At 48.4% G+C, this 19,527-nt stretch overlaps 1 pseudogene; it reads left to right on the top strand.

Annotated features, from left to right (window-relative positions):
- The first annotated feature begins 5,528 nt into the window (after positions 1 to 5,528).
- LOC134937458 (5S ribosomal RNA) lies at positions 5,529 to 5,647 on the top strand (annotated as a pseudogene).
- The last annotated feature ends 13,880 nt before the right edge of the window (positions 5,648 to 19,527 follow it).

The following is a 19,527-nucleotide window of genomic DNA, read 5'->3' as shown; positions in this document are numbered from 1 at the left end:
CAGTAGTTTTTGGTGGTGCTCCAGTCTTCTGTACGTGGTGCCTGTACGCCGAAAGTGTCCCGCAATTCTTCTGGCCACCGACAGCATCTCTTGCACGCCCCTGTCGTTTTTTAAAAAATTCTGCACCACCAAATTCAAGGTATGTGCAAAACATGGGACGTGCTGGAATTTGCCCATATTTAATGCACACACAATATTGCTGGCGTTGTCCGATGCCACAAATCCACAGGAGAGTCCAATTGGGGTAAGCCATTCCGCGATGATCTTCCTCAGTTGCCGTAAGAGGTTTTCAGCTGTGTGCGTATTCTGGAAACCGGTGATACAAAGCGTAGCCTGCCTAGGAAAGAGTTGGCGTTTGCGAGATGCTGTTACTGGTGCCGCCGCTGCTGTTCTTGCGGCGGGAGTCCATACATCTACCCAGTGGGCTGTCACAGTCATATAGTCCTGACCCTGCCCTGCTCCACTTGTCCACATGTCCGTGGTTAAGTGGACATTGGGTACAGCTGCATTTTTTAGGACACTGGTGACTCTTTTTCTGAGGTCTGTGTACATTTTCGGTATCGCCTGCCTAGAGAAATGGAACCTAGATGGTATTTGGTACCGGGGACACAGTACCTCCAACAAGTCTCTAGTTGGCTCTGCAGTAATGATGGATACCGGAACCACGTTTCTCACCACCCAGGATGCCAAGGCCTCAGTTATCCGCTTTGCTGTAGGATGACTGCTGTGATATTTCATCTTCCTCGCAAAGGACTGTTGGACAGTCAATTGCTTGGTGGAAGTAGTAAAAGTGGTCTTACGACTTCCCCTCTGGGATGACCATCGACTCCCAGCAGCAACAACAGCAGCGCCAGCAGCAGTAGGCGTTACACGCAAGGATGCATCGGAGGAATCCCAGGCAGGAGAGGACTCGTCAGAATTGCCAGTGACATGGCCTGCAGGACTATTGGCATTCCTGGGGAAGGAGGAAATTGACACTGAGGGAGTTGGTGGGGTGGTTTGCGTGAGCTTGGTTACAAGAGGAAGGGATTTACTGGTCAGTGGACTGCTTCCGCTGTCACCCAAAGTTTTTGAACTTGTCACTGACTTATTATGAATGCGCTGCAGGTGACGTATAAGGGAGGATGTTCCGAGGTGGTTAACGTCCTTACCCCTACTTATTACAGCTTGACAAAGGGAACACACGGCTTGACACCTGTTGTCCGCATTTCTGTTGAAATAGTTCCACACCGAAGAGCTGATTTTTTTGGTATTTTCACCAGGCATGTCAACGGCCATATTCCTCCCACGGACAACAGGTGTCTCCCCGGGTGCCTGACTTAAACAAACCACCTCACCATCGGAATCCTCCTGGTCAATTTCCTCCCCAGCGCCAGCAACACCCATATCCTCCTCATCCTGGTGTACTTCAACACTGACATCTTCAATCTGACTATCAGGAACTGGACTGCGGGTGCTCCTTCCAGCACTTGCAGGGGGCGTGCAAATGGTGGAAGGCGCATGCTCTTCACGTCCAGTGTTGGGAAGGTCAGGCATCGCAACCGACACAATTGGACTCTCCTTGTGGATTTGGGATTTCGAAGAGCGCACAGTTCTTTGCGGTGCTACTGCTTTTGCCAGCTTGAGTCTTTTCATTTTTCTAGCGAGAGGCTGAGTGCCTCCATCCTCATGTGAAGCTGAACCACTAGCCATGAACATAGGCCAGGGCCTCAGCCGTTCCTTGCCACTCCGTGTGGTAAATGGCATATTGGCAAGTTTACGCTTCTCCTCCGACAATTTTATTTTAGGTTTTGGAGTCCTTTTTTTACTGATATTTGGCGTTTTGGATTTGACATGCTCTGTACTATGACATTGGGCATCGGCCTTGGCAGACGACGTTGCTGGCATTTCATCGTCTCGGCCATGACTAGTGGCAGCAGCTTCAGCACGAGGTGGAAGTGGATCTTGATCTTTCCCTAATTTTGGAACCTCAACATTTTTGTTCTCCATATTTTAATAGGCACAACTAAAAGGCACCTCAGGTAAACAATGGAGATGGATGGATACTAGTATACAATTATGAATGGACTGCCGAGTGCCGACACAGAGGTAGCTACAGCCGTGGACTATTGTACTGTACTGTGTCTGCTGCTAATATAGACTGGATGATAATGAGATGTAGTATGTATGCATAAAGAAGAAAGAAAAAAAAACCACGGGTAGGTGGTATACAATTATGGACGGACTGCCGAGTGCCGACACAGAGGTAGCTACAGCCGTGGACTACCGTACTGTGTCTGCTGCTAATATAGACTGGTTGATAATGAGATGTAGTATGTATGTATAAAGAAGAAAGAAAAAGAAACCACGGGTAGGTGGTATACAATTATGGATGGACTGCTGAGTGCCGACACAGAGGTAGCTACAGCCGTAGACTACCGTACTGTACTGTGTCTGCTGCTAATATAGACTGGTTGATAATGAGATGTAGTATGTATGTATAAAGAAGAAAGAAAAATAAACCACGGGTAGGTGGTATACAATTATGGACGGACTGCCGAGTGCCGACACAGAGGTAGCTACAGCCGTGGACTATTGTACTGTACTGTGTCTGCTGCTAATATAGACTGGATGATAATGAGATGTAGTATGTATAAAGAAGAAAGAAAAAAAAACCACGGGTAGGTGGTATACAATTATGGATGGACTGCCGAGTGCTGACACAGAGGTAGCTACAGCCGTGGACTACCGTACTGTACTGTGTCTGCTGCTAATATAGACTGGATGATAATGAGATGTAGTATGTATAAAGAAGAAAGAAAAAAAAACCACGGGTAGGTGGTATACAATTATGGACGGACTGCCGAGTGCCGACACAGAGGTAGCTACAGCCGTGGACTACCGTACTGTACTGTGTCTGCTGCTAATATAGACTGGATGATAATGAGATGTAGTATGTATAAAGAAGAAAGAAAAAAAAAACCACGGGTAGGTGGTATACAATTATGGACGGACTGCCGAGTGCCGACACAGAGGTAGCTACAGCCGTGGACTACCGTACTGTGTCTGCTGCTAATATAGACTGGTTGATAATGAGATGTAGTATGTATAAAGAAGAAAGAAAAAAAAAACCACGGGTAGGTGGTATACAATTATGGACGGACTGCCGAGTGCCGACACAGAGGTAGCTACAGCCGTGGACTACCGTACTGTACTGTGTCTGCTGCTAATATAGACTGGATGATAATGAGATGTAGTATGTATAAAGAAGAAAGAAAAAAAAAAACCACGGGTAGGTGGTATACAATTATGGATGGACTGCCGAGTGCCGACACAGAGGTAGCTACAGCCGTGAACTACCGTACTGTGTCTGCTGCGACTGGATGATAAATAATGATATAAAAAATATATATATATCACTACTGCAGCCGGACAGGTATATATTATATAATGACGGACCTGCTGGACACTGTCTGTCAGCAGAATGAGTTTTTTATTTTATAGAATAAAAAAACACCACACAAGTCACACGACGTGTGTTTAACTTTTACAGGCAGACATTCACAATACAATATAGTATACTATATACTGGTGGTCAGGTCACTGGTCAGTCACACTGGCAGTGGCACTCCTGCAGAAAAAAAGTGTGCACTGTTTAATTTTTTAATATGTACTCCTGGCTCCTGCTATAACCTAACTGCTCCCCAGTCTCCCCCACAATTAAGCTGTGTGAGCACAGTCAGATATTATACATAGATGATGCAGCACACTGGGCTGAGCACAGATATGGTATGTGACTGAGTCACTGTGTATCGTTTTTTCAGGCAGAGAACGGATTATATTAAATAATATAAAACTGCACTGGTGGTCACTGGTCAGTCACTAGTATAACTAACTAATACTATCAGCAAAATTCTGCACTCTCTGGGGTAAATTTACTAACATTCGCAATTTTCCGAAAAAGGTCAAAGTTCAATCACGAATGACATCGAAAGTGTAAAACTGCAACTTTTTGAATTTATTACGACTAATTTACTAAGCTGTCGTATTCGGGTTTTTCTTTTCTTCCGATGTCGATGTCATTCGTGTTTTTTTTAATATTTTTACGGCAGTGATTAGCAAAACACTGCCGACTTTTTTTACAATCAATCTCGGCCGGATCTGTGTGATCCGTGCTGGGGTTTATTATTTTTTGTTTTTTAATTAAACACTGTAAAATAATAAAAAAAAATGCGTGGGGTCCCCCCTCCTAAGCATAACCAGCCTCGGGCTCTTTGAGCCGATCCTGGTTGCAAAAATATGGGGGAAAAAATGACAGGGGTTCCCCCATATTTAAGCAACCAGCATCGGGCTCTGCGCCTGGTCCTGGTCCCAAAAATACGGGGGACAAAAAGAGTAGGGGTCCCCCGTATTTTTAAAACCAGCACCGGGCTCCACTAGCTGGACAGATAATGCCACAGCCGGGGGTCACTTTTATATAGTGCCCTGCGGCCGTGGCATCAAAAATCCAACTAGTCACCCCTGGCCGGGGTACCCTGGGGGAGTGGGGACCCCTTCAATCAAGGGGTCCCCCCCCCAGCCACCCAAGGGCCAGGGGTGAAGCCCGAGGCTGTCCCCCCCCATCCAATGGGCTGCGGATGGGGGGGCTGATAGCCTTTGTTGTAAAAGAAAAGATATTGTTTTTAGTAGCAGTACTACAAGTCCCAGCAAGCCTCCCCCGCATGCTGGTACTTGGAGAACCACAAGTACCAGCATGCGGCGGAAAAACTGGGCCGCTGGTACCTGTAGTACTATTACTAAAAAAATACCCAAAAAAAGACAAGACACACACACCGTGAAAGTATAATTTTATTACATACATACATACATACTTACCTTAAGTTCCCACGCAGGTCGGTCCTCTTCTCCAGTAGAATCCAAGGGGTACCTGTTGAAGAAATTATACTCACGAGATCCAGGGGTCCAGGCTCCTCGGGAAATCCAGGGGTAATCCACGTACTTGAAAAAAATAACAAAACGGTGTCCCGACCACGAACTGAAAGGGGACCCATGTTTGCACATGGGTCACCTTTCCACGAATGCCAGAAACCCACTTTGACTTCTGTCTAAGTGGGTTTCTTCAGCCAATCAGGGAGCGCCACGTTGTAGCACTCTCCTGATCAGCTGTGTGCTCCTGTCCTCACTGACAGGCAGCACACGGCAGTGTTACAATGTAGCGCCTATGCGCTACATTGTAACCAATGCTGGGAACTTTCTGCTCAGCGGTGACGTCACTTTAGGTCAACCGCAGGGCAGAAAGTTCCCATCATTGGTTACAATGTAGCGCATAGGCGCTACATTGTAACACTGCCGTGTGCTGCCTGTCAGTGAGGACAGGAGCACACAGCTGATCAGGAGAGTGCTACAACGTGGCGCTCCCTGATTGGCTGAAGAAACCCACTTAGACAGAAGTCAGAGTGGGTTTCTGGCATTCGTGGAAAGGTGACCCTTTCCCTTCCCCCATTTTAGGTGCACTCTCATTGGTGAGTCGGCTATAAGCAGGCCTGAGGAATTACTACCATACCCCTCTGATAGAGCCCGATCTCGTCCGATCTTGGAAGCAAAACAGTGGTGGGCTGGGTCAGTATCTGTAAGGGTGACCCCCAGAGAATACCCAGTGTTGTAATTCATGACCTTCTCGACTCTAAGCCAACAGCAGGATCACCATTTTCTTCTTTAGTCATCCCTTTCTTCCTTCCAAATCTATGTTCACCTTTTCTCAGTACCGTCTTCCCTGATATGTTTTAGATTGGAATTGGTCCAATACCAATAAAGATCTATATTCCTAACATTTCAGTATATTGACCCCTTGTGGTCCCATTAATACAAGCAGAGCTTGTGCTGGTTGGATAGGAACAGGATGTAGAGCAACAGTGTCTACATCCCTCCCACAGTCTAATATTATAGACTAACCAGAACATTTCCAATTTTTCTCTATTATTTTTCTTTATTTTAACCTTGCTTGTGTCCTACATATACCCTAACCTGGTAATTCTGATCAGTCACAACTATAGATGTGACATCCTCTAGAGAGGTTGGTGGGCTGAATCATATCTGTATGTAGTATATAAAATGTTATGAAATATTTGTGGTGAATTATAAAAGTGTGGATTTTTTCTTAAAAGAATGATTAGCAAATAAAAGTTATGTTTTAATAATCTCATATTTCAAAAAAGAGTGCACCCACACAAGAGTCTTCTGCATTTTTCCTTTTTTCCTAGCTTGTTTCTGACTCTGGGTGCACCACCAGATCCTACAATTGCAACACGAATTATACGTGCTCACTATATGTTATTCTGGTACTGTAGTAGTATTAATAATATCATTATAAATTATTCTGGGTAACCTATAGTATACCGGTGCGGAATCACGTCTACCTTGTGAGATACTCCTCCTAAGCTCCAGTAAATGAAGTGTCACTGTCTCACTCTGTCACTAGTATAACTAACTAATACTATCAGCAAAATTCTGCACTCTCTGTCTGAGTACTCCTCCTAAGCTCCAGTAAATGAAATGTCACTGTCTCACTCTCACTCTCCTATCTATTTCTTCTCTAAACGGAGAGGACGCCAGCCACGTCCTCTCACTATCAATCTCAATGCACGTGTAAAATGGCGGCGACGCGCGGCTCCTTATATAGAATCCGAGTCTCGCGATAGAATCCGAGCCTCGCGAGAATCCGACAGCGTCATGATGACGTTCGGGCGCGCTCGGGTTAACCGAGCAAGGCGGGAAGATCCGAGTCGCTCGGATCCGAGTAAAAAAAGCTGAAGTTCGGGCGGGTTCGGATTCCGAGGAACCGAACCCGCTCATCTCTAATGCAATTACGGCACTTCCCGAGAGGCCATGCCTCCTAATATCAGACATGCGCAGATGTCCTTCCTCAAACCCGTACAAAGTTAGGAGGTATGGATAAATGATAAGTAGAATCTGATCGCACTTTTAGTAATTATACCCCTAGCTATTTCACTGATTGCACCTTACCCCCATTATGTAGCTGTTATATTCTTGGGAAATATAAAATAAGAATTTACTCACCGGTAATTCTATTTCTCGTAGTCCGTAGTGGATGCTGGGAACTCCGTAAGGACCATGGGGAATAGACGGGCTCCGCAGGAGACTTGGCACTCTAAGAAAGAATTAGGACTACTGGTGTGCACTGGCTCCTCCCTCTATGCCCCTCCTCCAGACCTCAGTTAGGGAAACTGTGCCCGAAAGAGCTGACACAATAAGGAAAGGATTTGGAATCCCGGGTAAGACTCATACCAGCCACACCAATCACACCGTACAACTCGTGATACTATACCCAGTTAACAGTATGAATAACAACTGAGCCTCAAGAACAGATGGCTCATAACAATAACCCTTTAGTTAGGCAATAACTATATACAAGTATTGCAGACAATCCGCACTTGGGATGGGCGCCCAGCATCCACTACGGACTACGAGAAATAGAATTACCGGTGAGTAAATTCTTATTTTCTCTGACATCCTAAGTGGATGCTGGGACTCCGTAAGGACCATGGGGATTATACAAAAGCTCCCAAACGGGCGGGAGAGTGCGGATGACTCTGCAGCACCGAATGAGCAAACTCAAGGTCCTCCTCAGCCAGGGTATCAAACTTGTAGAATTTTGCAAACGTGTTTGATCCCGACCAGGTAGCAGCTCGGCAAAGTTGTAAAGCCGAGACCCCTCGGGCAGCCGCCCAAGAAGAGCCCACCTTCCTCGTGGAATGGGCCTTTACTGATTTAGGATGCGGCAGTCCAGCCGCAGAATGTGCAAGTTGAATCGTGGAGCAGATCCAGCGAGCAATAGTCTGCTTAGAAGCAGGAGCACCCAGCTTGTTGGGTGCATGCAGGATAAACAGCGAGTCAGTCTTTCTGACTCTTGCCGTCCTGGAAACATAGATTTTCAGGGCCCGGACTACGTCCAGCAACTTGGAGGCCTCCAAGTCCCGAGTAGCCGCAGGCACCACAATAGGTTGGTTCAAATGAAACGCTGATACCACCTTAGGGAGGAATTGGGGACGCGTCCTCAATTCTGCTCTGTCCATATGGAAGATCAGATAGGGGCTTTTACAGGACAAAGCCGCCAATTCTGACACCCGCCTAGCCGAAGCCAAGGCCAAAAGCATGACCACTTTCCACGTGAGATATTTTAATTCCACGGTCTGAAGTGGCTCAAACAAATGTGATTTTAGGAAATCCAACACAACGTTGAGATCCCAAGGTGCCACTGGGGGCACAAAAGGGGGCTGAATATGCAGCACTCCCTTAACAAACGTCTGAACTTCAGGCAGTGAAGCCAGTTCTTTTTGAAAGAAAATAGACAGGGCCGAAATCTGGACTTTAATGGAACCCAATTTTAGGCCCATAGTCACTCCTGACTGTAGGAAGTGCAGAAATCGACCCAGCTGAAATTCTTCTGTGGGGGCCTTCATAGCCTCACACCAAGCAACATATTTTCGCCATATGCGGTGATAATGCTTTGCTGTCACATCTTTCCTAGCTTTTATCAGCGTAGGAATGACTTCAACCGGAATGCCCTTTTCCATCAGGATCCGGCGTTCAACCGCCATGCCGTCAAACGCAGCTGCGGTAAGTCTTGGAACAGACAAGGCCCCTGCTGTAGCAGGTCCTGTCTGAGAGGCAGAGGCCAAGGGTCCTCTGAGATAATTTCTTGCAGTTCCGGGTACCAAGTCCTTCTTGGCCAATCCGGAACGATGAGTATAGTTCTTACTCCTCTCTTTCTTATTATCCTCAGCACCTTTGGTATGAGAGGAAGAGGAGGGAACACATAAACCGACTGATATACCCACGGTGTCACTAGAGCGTCCACAGCTATCGCCTGAAGGTCCCTTGACCTGGCGCAATATCTTTTTAGCTTTTTGTTTAGGCGGGACGCCATCATGTCCACCTGTGGCCTTTCCCAACGGTTTACAATCAGTTGGAAGACTTCTGGATGAAGTCCCCACTCTCCCGGGTGGAGGTTGTGCCTGCTGAGGAAGTCTGCTTCCCAGTTGTCCACTCCCGGAATGAACACTGCTGACAGTGCTATCACGTGATTTTCCGCCCATCAGAGAATCCTTGTGGCTTCTGCCATCGCCATCCTGCTTCTTGTGCTGCCCTGTCGGTTTACATGGGCGACCGCCGTGATGTTGTCTGACTGAATCAGCACCGGCTGGTTTTGAAGCAGGGGTCTTGCCTGACTTAGGGCATTGTAAATGGCCCTTAGTTCCAGAATATTTATGTGTAGGGAAGCCTCCTGACTCGACCATTGTCCTTGGAAGTTTCTTCCCTGCGTGACTGCCCCCCAACCTCGGAGGCTTGCATCCGTGGTCACCAGGACCCAGTCCTGTATGCCGAATCTGCGGCCCTCTAGAAGATGAGCACTCTGCAGCCACCACAGCAGAGACACCCTGGCCCTCGGGGACAGGATGATCAGCCGATGCATCTGAAGATGCGATCCGGACCACTTGTCTAACAGATCCCACTGAAAGATCCTTGCATGGAACCTGCCGAATGGAATTGCTTCGTAAGAAGCTACCATCTTTCCCAGGACTCGCGTGCAGTGATGCACCGACACCTGTTTTGGTTTCAGGTTTTCTCTGACCAGAGATGACAACTCCTTGGCCTTCTCCTCCGGGAGAAACACCTTCTTCTGTTCTGTGTCCAGAATCATACCCAGGAACAGCAGACTGTTAGGGTCTCCTGCCCTGTGCTGCCACGTCGTCATGGCAACCGGGAGACAAGTGCTAGCGGAGTAACCTGAGCGCAGCTGATACTCCGGTTCGGGTCTTTTGCTGTGCAGTGGTTACAGGCATGGGATCCGGTGCTGGTTTTTGTGCTCACAGTCTGTGAGGTCTGAGGGAGGCGTGGACAGCACCTGCTTTATAAGGCCTCTTCTCAGGTTAAGCAGATGCTGCTGAATCTTTGTTGGTTAGTCAGTTCCTGAAAGTTAGCCAGTACTGTGTAGCTTTGTATTTTGTTGTTGCTTACTGCAAATAGGCCTGGGCATTTGGTACTACACTCTGCCAATCCAGACCTAGCAGTAAGACTGTAGTCAGTCGTTTAGCCTGCTGAGGTTCTTTTGCTATTCTGTGAACCCAGCAGGTTTGTGGCTGTACTTTCAGACCTGCCTGCATAATCCTCTCTCACTGTGCAGGGCGTCCATGTGTCAGTTTAGTGGCAGTAAGCTGAACCTGGGCCCTGCAAGTGAGAATTAGGATTGTGGAGACTCTCCTTGTGTCTATTATTCCATCTCTGACCAAGGAGTTTACTGCCACACCCGTTGGTAACCCTTTAGGGTTTTGCTGTTGCCCTTAGCAACAGCATTTCGGGTTCTCTACGTATTAAAACACAACATCTTGCTTTTTCCATCTGAGCATTTCTAATACTAGGGAGACACCCAGTTTCTTAGCCTCTGGGCTTCTCTGTTCACTCTGTGTTGGTTTTGTTACCCTATCACCTTCTGTGTACGTTATGTCATATTTCCCAGTCTGTCTGTGAGTTCATTTGTTTTGCATCCCTCTCTGTTCAGACACCAGTACATTCCTGCAGGCACTGGTGTGTATAACAGTTCAAACACCAGTATATTCCTGCAGGCACTGGTGTGCATAACATATTCAGCAGCCAAATAATCCTGTTGAAATTTTGTGGGAATATGGAGCATACCCCTCAAAATACGTTGCAACAGGTGGTCGATCAGGTGCAGGTCCTGACTCGTCAATTTAATGATTTGTCCATTAAAATGCACACCTCCCAGGCCGCTGGCGGAGCTCCCGCAGCAGCAGCACCTTCAGGGGTTAAGGAGCCGAAAGTAAATCTTCCGGATCGTTTTTCTGGAGATCGCTCGCAGTTCTTTTGTTTCAAGGAGAGCTGCAAGTTATATTTCCAGCTTAGGCCTCAGTCTTCTGGGTCAGAGATTCAGCGGGTGGGCATAGTGATTTCCTTGCTACAAGGAGACCCACAGGTCTGGGCATATGGGTTGCAGCCTGACTGTCCGTCGCTTAAAAGTGTTGATGCTTTTTTTACGGCACTGGGCATGTTGTATGATGACCCTAACAAGACGGCCTCAGCCGAGGCTCAGATTTCGATCCTTAAGCAAGGGCGAAGGCCAGTTGAGGTTTACTGTACGGAGTTTCGGAGGTTGGCCCATGATACCCAGTGGAATGACCCAGCCCTGAGACACCAGTACCGAAGAGGTCTTTCTAACCAGATAAAAGACCAACTGGTACAATATCCCTTGCCTGATAGCTTGGATCAGCTCATGCAGTTATCCATCCGGGTGGATAGACGGCTGAGAGAGCGTAGGCTTGAAAGGGAGACCGAGGTTTCCTTCTTTCCCAAGGGAACCTCAGACTCTGAGGAATTTTCCGAGGAGCCTATGCAGATTGGGGCTACCCGCCTCTCCTCGCGTGAGAAGACGCGGAGGAGACAGCAGGGGTTGTGTTTGTACTGTGGGAATAAGGGTCATGTGGTAGTATCATGCCCAGAAAAGCCGGAAAACTTCAGGGCCTGAGGGTGATGGGAAATATCTTGTCAGGCCAGAAGTCAGAATTTCCCAAGAAGACTTTTATCATTCCGGTGACCTTGAAGATCCTCGGTCAAACTGTCAAGACTGAGGCCTTTGTGGACAGTGGGGCCGACGGGGTTTTTATGGACCGCCAATTCGCCCTGAAACACTCTGTTTCCTTAGTACCCTTGGCGTCGGAAATTGAGATTTGTGGGTTAAACGGGGAACCATTATCCCAGGGTAAAATTACCTCTTGCACTAGCCAGATTTCTTTGTTTATTGGAGCCACACACTCTGAAAAATTGTCCTTTTATGTGACTGTCTGTACTTTTGCCCCATTGGTGTTGGGGTTACCCTGGTTAAGGGCCCACAATCCTCAATTTGACTGGGTCTCTGGGGAGATTCTTAGTTGGGGTACTGATTGTTTCAGGAGTTGCTTGAGCCTTCCAGTCAGGCTCTCGCAGCTAAGTTTGCCAGGATTGCCAGGGTGTTATGCAGATTTTGCGGACGTGTTCTCCAAAAAAGTTGCAGAGGTACTACCTCCCCATCGCCCCTATGACTGTGCCATTGATTTGTTGCCGAATGCTAAGCTTCCCAAGAGCAGGTTGTACTCCCTGTCACGTCCTGAGACTCAGGCTATGGCAGAGTACATTCAGGAGAACTTGGCTAAAGGATTTATCAGACCTTCACAGTCTCCAGTTGGGTCGGGGTTCTTCTTCGTGGGTAAAAAGGACGGTTCATTGCGACCCTGCATCGACTTCAGGGAATTGAACCGTATCACGATTAAAAACTCATACCCACTGCCTCTCATTTCGGTCTTGTTTGACCAGCTTCGTACTGCCACCATTTTTTCTAAGATTGACCTACGCGGTGCGTACAATCTAATCCGAATAAGAGAGGGGGATGAATGGAAGACTGCCTTTAATACCCACTCAGGGCATTATGAATATTTGGTGATGCCTTTTGGGCTCTGTAATGCCCCGGCAGTCTTCCAGGATTTCATGAACGATGTGCTCAGGGAATATTTGGATAGATTCTTAGTTGTATACTTAGATGACATCCTAATCTTCTCCCATTCCCTGGAGGAACATCGGAAGCATGTACGCTTAGTCCTCCAGAAACTCAGAGACCACCGGCTTGGGGCGAAGCTGGAGAAGTGCGAATTTGAAGTTCAGCAAATCGCATTTCTAGGATATATTATCTCCCCAGAAGGTTTCCAAATGGAGGGTTCCAAGGTACAGGCAGTCCTGGATTGGGTGCAGCCCACTAGTTTGAAGGCGCTTCAGCGTTTCCTGGGCTTTGCAAATTTTTATAGACGATTTATCGCTGGATTTTCGTCTATAGTGGCGCCCTTGGTGGCACTCACTAAGAAAGGGGCGGATGTTGCTCACTGGTCTCGTGAGGCCAAAGTGGCTTTTGCCCGTCTCAAAAGGGCATTTGTCTCGGCCAAGGTGCTGCGACACTCAGATCCAGAGCGTCCTTTTGTGGTGGAGGTGGATGCCTCTGAGATGGGTATTGGGGCAGTGCTCTCTCAGATGGGAGTGTCTGATAATCGCCTTCATCCCTGTGCTTACTTTTCCCGTAAATTTTCGCCTGCCAAGATGAATTATGACGTGGGTAACCGGGAATTGTTGGCTATTAAGGATGCACTCGAGGAGTGGAGACACTGGCTTGAGGGGGCTAAGTTTGTGGTCTCAATTCTCACCGACCATAAGAATTTGGCATATTTAGAGTCAGCGAAGCGTCTCAATGCCAGGCAGGCACGATGGGCTTTGTTTTTTGCTCGCTTTAATTTTTTGATAACATATCGCCCTGGGTCAAAAAACATCAAGGCTGATGCGCTCTCGCGGAGTTTTGCTTCAATCCAGGAGACCACCGAGGAGCCGTTGCCCATTGTGTCCCCATCATGTATTAAAGTGGGCATTACCCAGGACCTCTTGTCATTAGTCCTTAGAGCACAGGAGCAGGCTCCTCCAGACCTTCCGGTAGGTCTTTTGTTTGTGCCTCCTAGGTTAAGACAGCGAGTGTTCCTGGAATTCCATGCCAAGAAGTCGGCAGGTCACCCGGGTATTGCCAGAACTCGGGAGTTGCTATCTAGGGCGGTGTGGTGGCCCTCGGTGGCTAAGGATGTGGATCAGTGGGTTCGGGCATGTGACATCTGTGCCCGAAATAAGACTCCTAGAGGGGTTCCTGTTGGCCCATTACATCCACTCTCTATTCCATCTAAGCCATGGACCCACATTTCAATGGATTTTGTTGTGGACTTGCCCAAATCCTCTGGGATGACAGCCATCTGGGTTGTCGTTGACTGGTTTTCGAAGATGGCGCACTTTGTTCCACTGGTTGGGCTGCCATCGGTCAGACGCCTGTCTGAATTATTTATGCTGCATGTTGTGCACCTCCACGGGTTGCCACTTGATGTGGTCTCTGACCGCGGATCCCAGTTTGTGGCCAAATTCTGGAGGGCATTTTGTTCCGATCTCCAGATTTCTGTCAGCTTGTCGTCAGGCTACCATCCGCAGTCTAATGGGCAGACTGAAAGGGTGAACCAGACCTTGGAGCAGTTCCTCAGGTGTTATGTCTCCAAGTGTCAGACTGACTGGGTTGCTCATCTGTCAATGGCGGAGTTTGCCTATAACAACGCGGCTCACTCTGCTACAGGGATCTCTCCCTTCCTTTGTGTGTATGGGCATCATCCTAAGGCCAATTCTTTTGACCCCCTGGACTCCACGCCTGGTGGTTCCTCTGTCGTTTCGGTCCTTAGAGGTATTTGGAGGAAAGTGAAGAAAGCCCTTGTGTCTGTGTCATTAGTGACCAAAAGGGTTTTTGATAAGCGGAAAAGACCCTGCAGCTTCAAATTAGGAGACTTCGTCTGGTTGTCTACCAAGAATTTGAAGTTGAAACAGCCATCTCATAAGTTAGGCCCCCGGTTCATCGGCCCTTATAAGATCACCAGGGTTATCAATCCGGTGGCATTTCAGTTAGATCTGCCCCGTTCTTTGGGTATCAATAAAACATTTCATTGTTCCCTTTTAAAACGGGCGATTAGTAATCCTTCTTCCAGAGGAAGACCTTCCCCTCTTCTGATACGTGGCCAGAGGGAGTTTGTTGTTGAAAGGATTCTTGACTCCAAGATGGTTCGGGGTCGGCTGTCATTTTTGGTGCACTGGAAGGGGTATGGCCCGGAGGAGCGGTCGTGGGTGCGCAGTTGTGATCTTCATGCCCCCAGACTGATACGCTCTTTCTTCTCGCAGTTCCCCGATAAACCCGGTGGTAGGGGTTCTTTGACCCCTCGTCAGAGGGGGGGTACTGTTAGGGTCTCCTGCCCTGTGCTGCCACGTCGTCATGGCAACCGGGAGACAAGTGCTAGCGGAGTAACCTGAGCGCAGCTGATACTCCGGTTCGGGTCTTTTGCTGTGCAGTGGTTACAGGCATGGGATCCGGTGCTGGTTTTTGTGCTCACAGTCTGTGAGGTCTGAGGGGGGCGTGGACAGCACCTGCTTTATAAGGCCTCTTCTCAGGTTAAGCAGATGCTGCTGAATCTTTGTTGGTTAGTCAGTTCCTGAAAGTTAGCCAGTACTGTGTAGCTTTGTATTTTGTTGTTGCTTACTGCAAATAGGCCTGGGCATTTGGTACTACACTCTGCCAATCCAGACCTAGCAGTAAGACTGGAGTCAGTCGTTTAGCCTGCTGAGGTTCTTTTGCTATTCTGTGAACCCAGCAGGTTTGTGGCTGTACTTTCAGACCTGCCTGCATAATCCTCTCTCACTGTGCAGGGCGTCCATGTGTCAGTTTAGTGGCAGTAAGCTGAACCTGGGCCCTGCAAGTGAGAATTAGGATTGTGGAGACTCTCCTTGTGTCTATTATTCCATCTCTGACCAAGGAGTTTACTGCCACACCCGTTGGTAACCCTTTAGGGTTTTGCTGTTGCACTTAGCAACAGCATTTCGGGTTCTCTACGTATTAAAACACAACATCTTGCTTTTTCCATCTGAGCATTTCTAATACTAGGGAGACACCCAGTTTCTTAGCCTTTGGGCTTCTCTGTTCACTCTGTGTTGGTTTTGTTACCCTATCACCTTCTGTGTACGTTATGTCATATTTCCCAGTCTGTCTGTGAGTTCATTTGTTTTGCATCCCTCTCTGTTCAGACACCAGTACATTCCTGCAGGCACTGGTGTGTATAACAGTTCAAACACCAGTATATTCCTGCAGGCACTGGTGTGCATAACACAGACGCGTCGTAGGAACCAGCTGCGACTTTGGAATATTCAGAATCCAGCCGTGCTGTTGTAGCACTTCCTGAGATAGTGCTACTCCGACCAACAACTGCTCCCTGGACCTCGCCTTTATAAGGAGATCGTCCAAGTATGGGATAATTAAAACTCCCTTCTTTCGAAGGAGTATCATCATTTCGGCCATTACCTTGGTAAATACCCTCGGTGCCGTGGACAGACCAAACGGCAACGTCTGGAATTGGTAATGGCAGTCTTGTACCACAAAACGGAGGTACACCTGGTGAGGTGGGTTAATGGGGACATGCAGGTACGCATCCTTGATGTCCAGTGATACCATGTAATCCCCTTCTTCCAGGCTTGCAATAACCGCCCTGAGCGATTCATTTTGAACTTGAACCTTCTTATATAAGTGTTCAAGGATTTCAAATTTAGAATGGGTTTCACCGAACCGTCTGGTTTCGGTACCACAAACATTGTGGAATAGTAACCCCTTCCCTGTTGAAGGAGGGGAACTTTTATTATCACCTGCTGGAGGAACAGCTTGTGAATTGCCGCCAGCACTACCTCCCTGTCCGGGGGAGTAGCTGGCAAGGCTGATTTGAGGTAACGGTGAGGAGGAGAAGTCTCGAATTCCAGCTTGTATCCCTGAGATACCACTTGTAGAACCCAGGGATCCACCTGTGAGCGAACCCACCGGTCGCTGAAGTTCCGGTGACGGGCCCCCACCGCACCTGGCTCCACCAGTGGAGCCCCAGCGTCATGCGGTGGATTTAGTGGAAGCAGGGGAGGATTTCTGTTCTTGGGAACTGGCTGTATGGTGCAGCTTTTTCCTCTACCCCTGCCTCTGGGCAGAAAGGACGCGCCTTTAACCCGCTTGCCTTTCTGGGGCCGAAAGGACTGTACCTGATAATACAGTGCTTTCTTTGGCTGTGAGGGAACCTGGGGTAAAAAATAAGAATTTACTCACCGGTAATTCTATTTCTCATAGTCCTTAGTGGATGCTGGGGACTCCGTAAGGACCATGGGGATTAGCGGCTCCGCAGGAGACTGGGCACAACTATAAAGAAAGCTTTTAGACCTACTGGTGTGCACTGGCTCCTCCCACTAAGACCCTCCTCCAGACTTCAGTTAGGATACTGTGCCCGGAAGAGCTGACACAATAAGGAAGGATTTTGAATCCCGGGTAAGACTCATACCAGCCACACCAATCACACCGTATAACTCGTGATACAATACCCAGTTAACAGTATGAATAACAACTGAGCCTCTCAACAGATGGCTCAACAATAACCCTTTAGTTAAGCAATAACTATATACAAGTATTGCAGACAATCCGCACTTGGGATGGGCGCCCAGCATCCACTACGGACTATGAGAAATAGAATTACCGGTGAGTAAATTCTTTTTTTCTCTAACGTCCTAAGTGGATGCTGGGGACTCCGTAAGGACCATGGGGATTATACCAAAGCTCCCAAACGGGCGGGAGAGTGCGGATGACTCTGCAGCACCGAATGAGCAAACTCAAGGTCCTCCTCAGCCAGGGTGTCAAACTTGTAGAATTTAGCAAACGTGTTTGACCCTGACCAAGTAGCTGCTCGGCAAAGTTGAAGAGCCGAGACCCCTCGGGCAGCCGCCCAAGAAGAGCCCACCTTCCTCGTGGAATGGGCTTTTACTGATTTAGGATGCAGCAGTCCAGCCGCAGAATGTGCAAGCTGAATCGTACTACAGATCCAGCGAGCAATAGTCTGCTTTGAAGCAGGTGCACCCAACTTGTTGGGCGCATACAGGATAAAGAGCGAGTCAGTCTTTCTGACTCCAGCTGTCCTGGAAACATAGATTTTTAGGGCCCTGACTACATCCAACAACTTGGAAGCCTCCAAGTCATTTGTAGCCGTAGGCACCACGATAGGTTGGTTCAGATGAAAAGCTGATACCACTTTAGGGAGAAACTGGGGACGAGTCCTCAATTCTGCCCTATCCATATGGAAAATCAGATAAGGGCTTTTACATGACAAAGCCGCCAATTCTGATACACGCCTGGCCAAAGCCAAGGCCAACAACATGACCACTTTCCACGTGAGATATTTCAAATCCACGGTTTTCAGTGGCTCAAACCAATGTGACTTTAGGAAATCCAACACCACGTTGAGGTCCCAAGGTGCCACTGGAGGTACAAAAGGGGGCTGAATATGCAGCACTCCCTTAACAAAAGTCTGAACTTCAGGTAGTGAAGCCAGTTCTCTCTGGAAGAAAATCGATAGAGCCGAAATCTGGACCTTAATGGAACCCAATTTAAGGCCCATAGTCACCCCTGACTGTAGGAAGTGCAGGAAACGGCCCAGCTGAAATTCCTCCGTTGGGGCCTTCCTGGCCTCACACCACGCAACATATTTTCGCCATATGCGGTGATAATGGTTTGCGGTTACTTCTTTCCTAGCTTTAATCAGCGTAGGAATGACTTCCTCCGGAATGCCCTTTTCCTTCAGGATCCGGTGTTCAACCGCCATGCCGTCAAACGCAGCCGCGGTAAGTCTTGGAACAGACAGGGCCCCTGCTGCAGCAGGTCTTGTCTGAGCGGTAGAGGCCATGGGTCCTCTGACATAATTTCTTGAAGTTCCGGGTACCAAGCTTTTCTTGGCCAATCCGGAACAATGAGTATAGTTCTTACTCCTCTTCTCCTTATTATCCTCAGTACCTTTGGTATGAGAGGAAGAGGAGGGAACACATAAACCGATCGGTACACCCACGGTGTTACTAGAGCGTCCACAGCTATCGCCTGCGGGTCTCTCGACCTGGCGCAATATTTTTCTAGCTTTTTGTTTAGGCGGGACGCCATCATGTCCACCTGTGGCTTTTTCCACCGGTTTACAATCATTTGAAAGACTTCTGGATGAAGTCCCCACTCTCCCGGGTGGAGGTCGTTCCTGCTGAGGAAGTCTGCTTCCCAGTTGTCCACTCCCGGAATGAACACTGCTGACAGTGCTAACACGTGATTTTCCGCCCATCGGAGAATCCTTGTGGCTTCTGCCATTGCCGTCCTGCTTCTCGTGCCGCCCTGTCGATTTACATGGGCGACCGCCGTGATGTTGTCTGACTGGATCAGTACCGGCTGGTTTTGAAGCAGGGGTTTTGCCTGACTTAGGGCATTGTAAATGGCCTCAGTTCCAGAATATTTATGTGCAGGGAAGTCTCCTGACTTGACCATAGTCCTTGGAAGTTTCTTCCCTGTGTGACTGCTCCCCAGCCTCGAAGGCTGGTATCCGTGGTCACCAGGACCCAGTCCTGTATGCCGAATCTGCGGCCCTCTTGAAGATGAGCACTCTGCAGCCACCACAGCAGAGACACCCTTGTCCTCGGAGACAGGGTTATCAGACGATGCATCTGAAGATGCGATCCGGACCACTTGTCTAACAGGTCCCACTGAAAGGTTCTTGCATGAAACCTGCCGAATGGAATCGCTTCGTAGGAAGCTACCATTTTTCCCAGGATCCGCGTGCAGTGATGCACCGACCCCTGTTTTGGCTTTAGGAGGCCTCTGACTAGAGATGACAGCTCCTTGGCCTTCTCCTCCGGGAGAAACACTTTTCTCTGTTCTGTGTCCAGAACCATCCCTAGGAACAGCAGACGTGTCGTAGGGACCAGCTGTGACTTTGGAATGTTTAGAATCCAGCCGTGCTGTTGTAGCACTTCCCGAGATAGTGCTACCCCTACCAACAACTGCTCTCTGGACCTCGCCTTTATCAGGAGATCGTCCAA

The sequence above is a fragment of the Pseudophryne corroboree genome, chromosome 6 (genome assembly GCF_028390025.1).
Source record: "Pseudophryne corroboree isolate aPseCor3 chromosome 6, aPseCor3.hap2, whole genome shotgun sequence".
NCBI classification, from domain to species: Eukaryota; Metazoa; Chordata; class Amphibia; order Anura; family Myobatrachidae; genus Pseudophryne; species Pseudophryne corroboree.
Note: the sequence above shows the minus strand (reverse complement) of the source record. Positions and strands in the feature narration are given on the sequence as shown.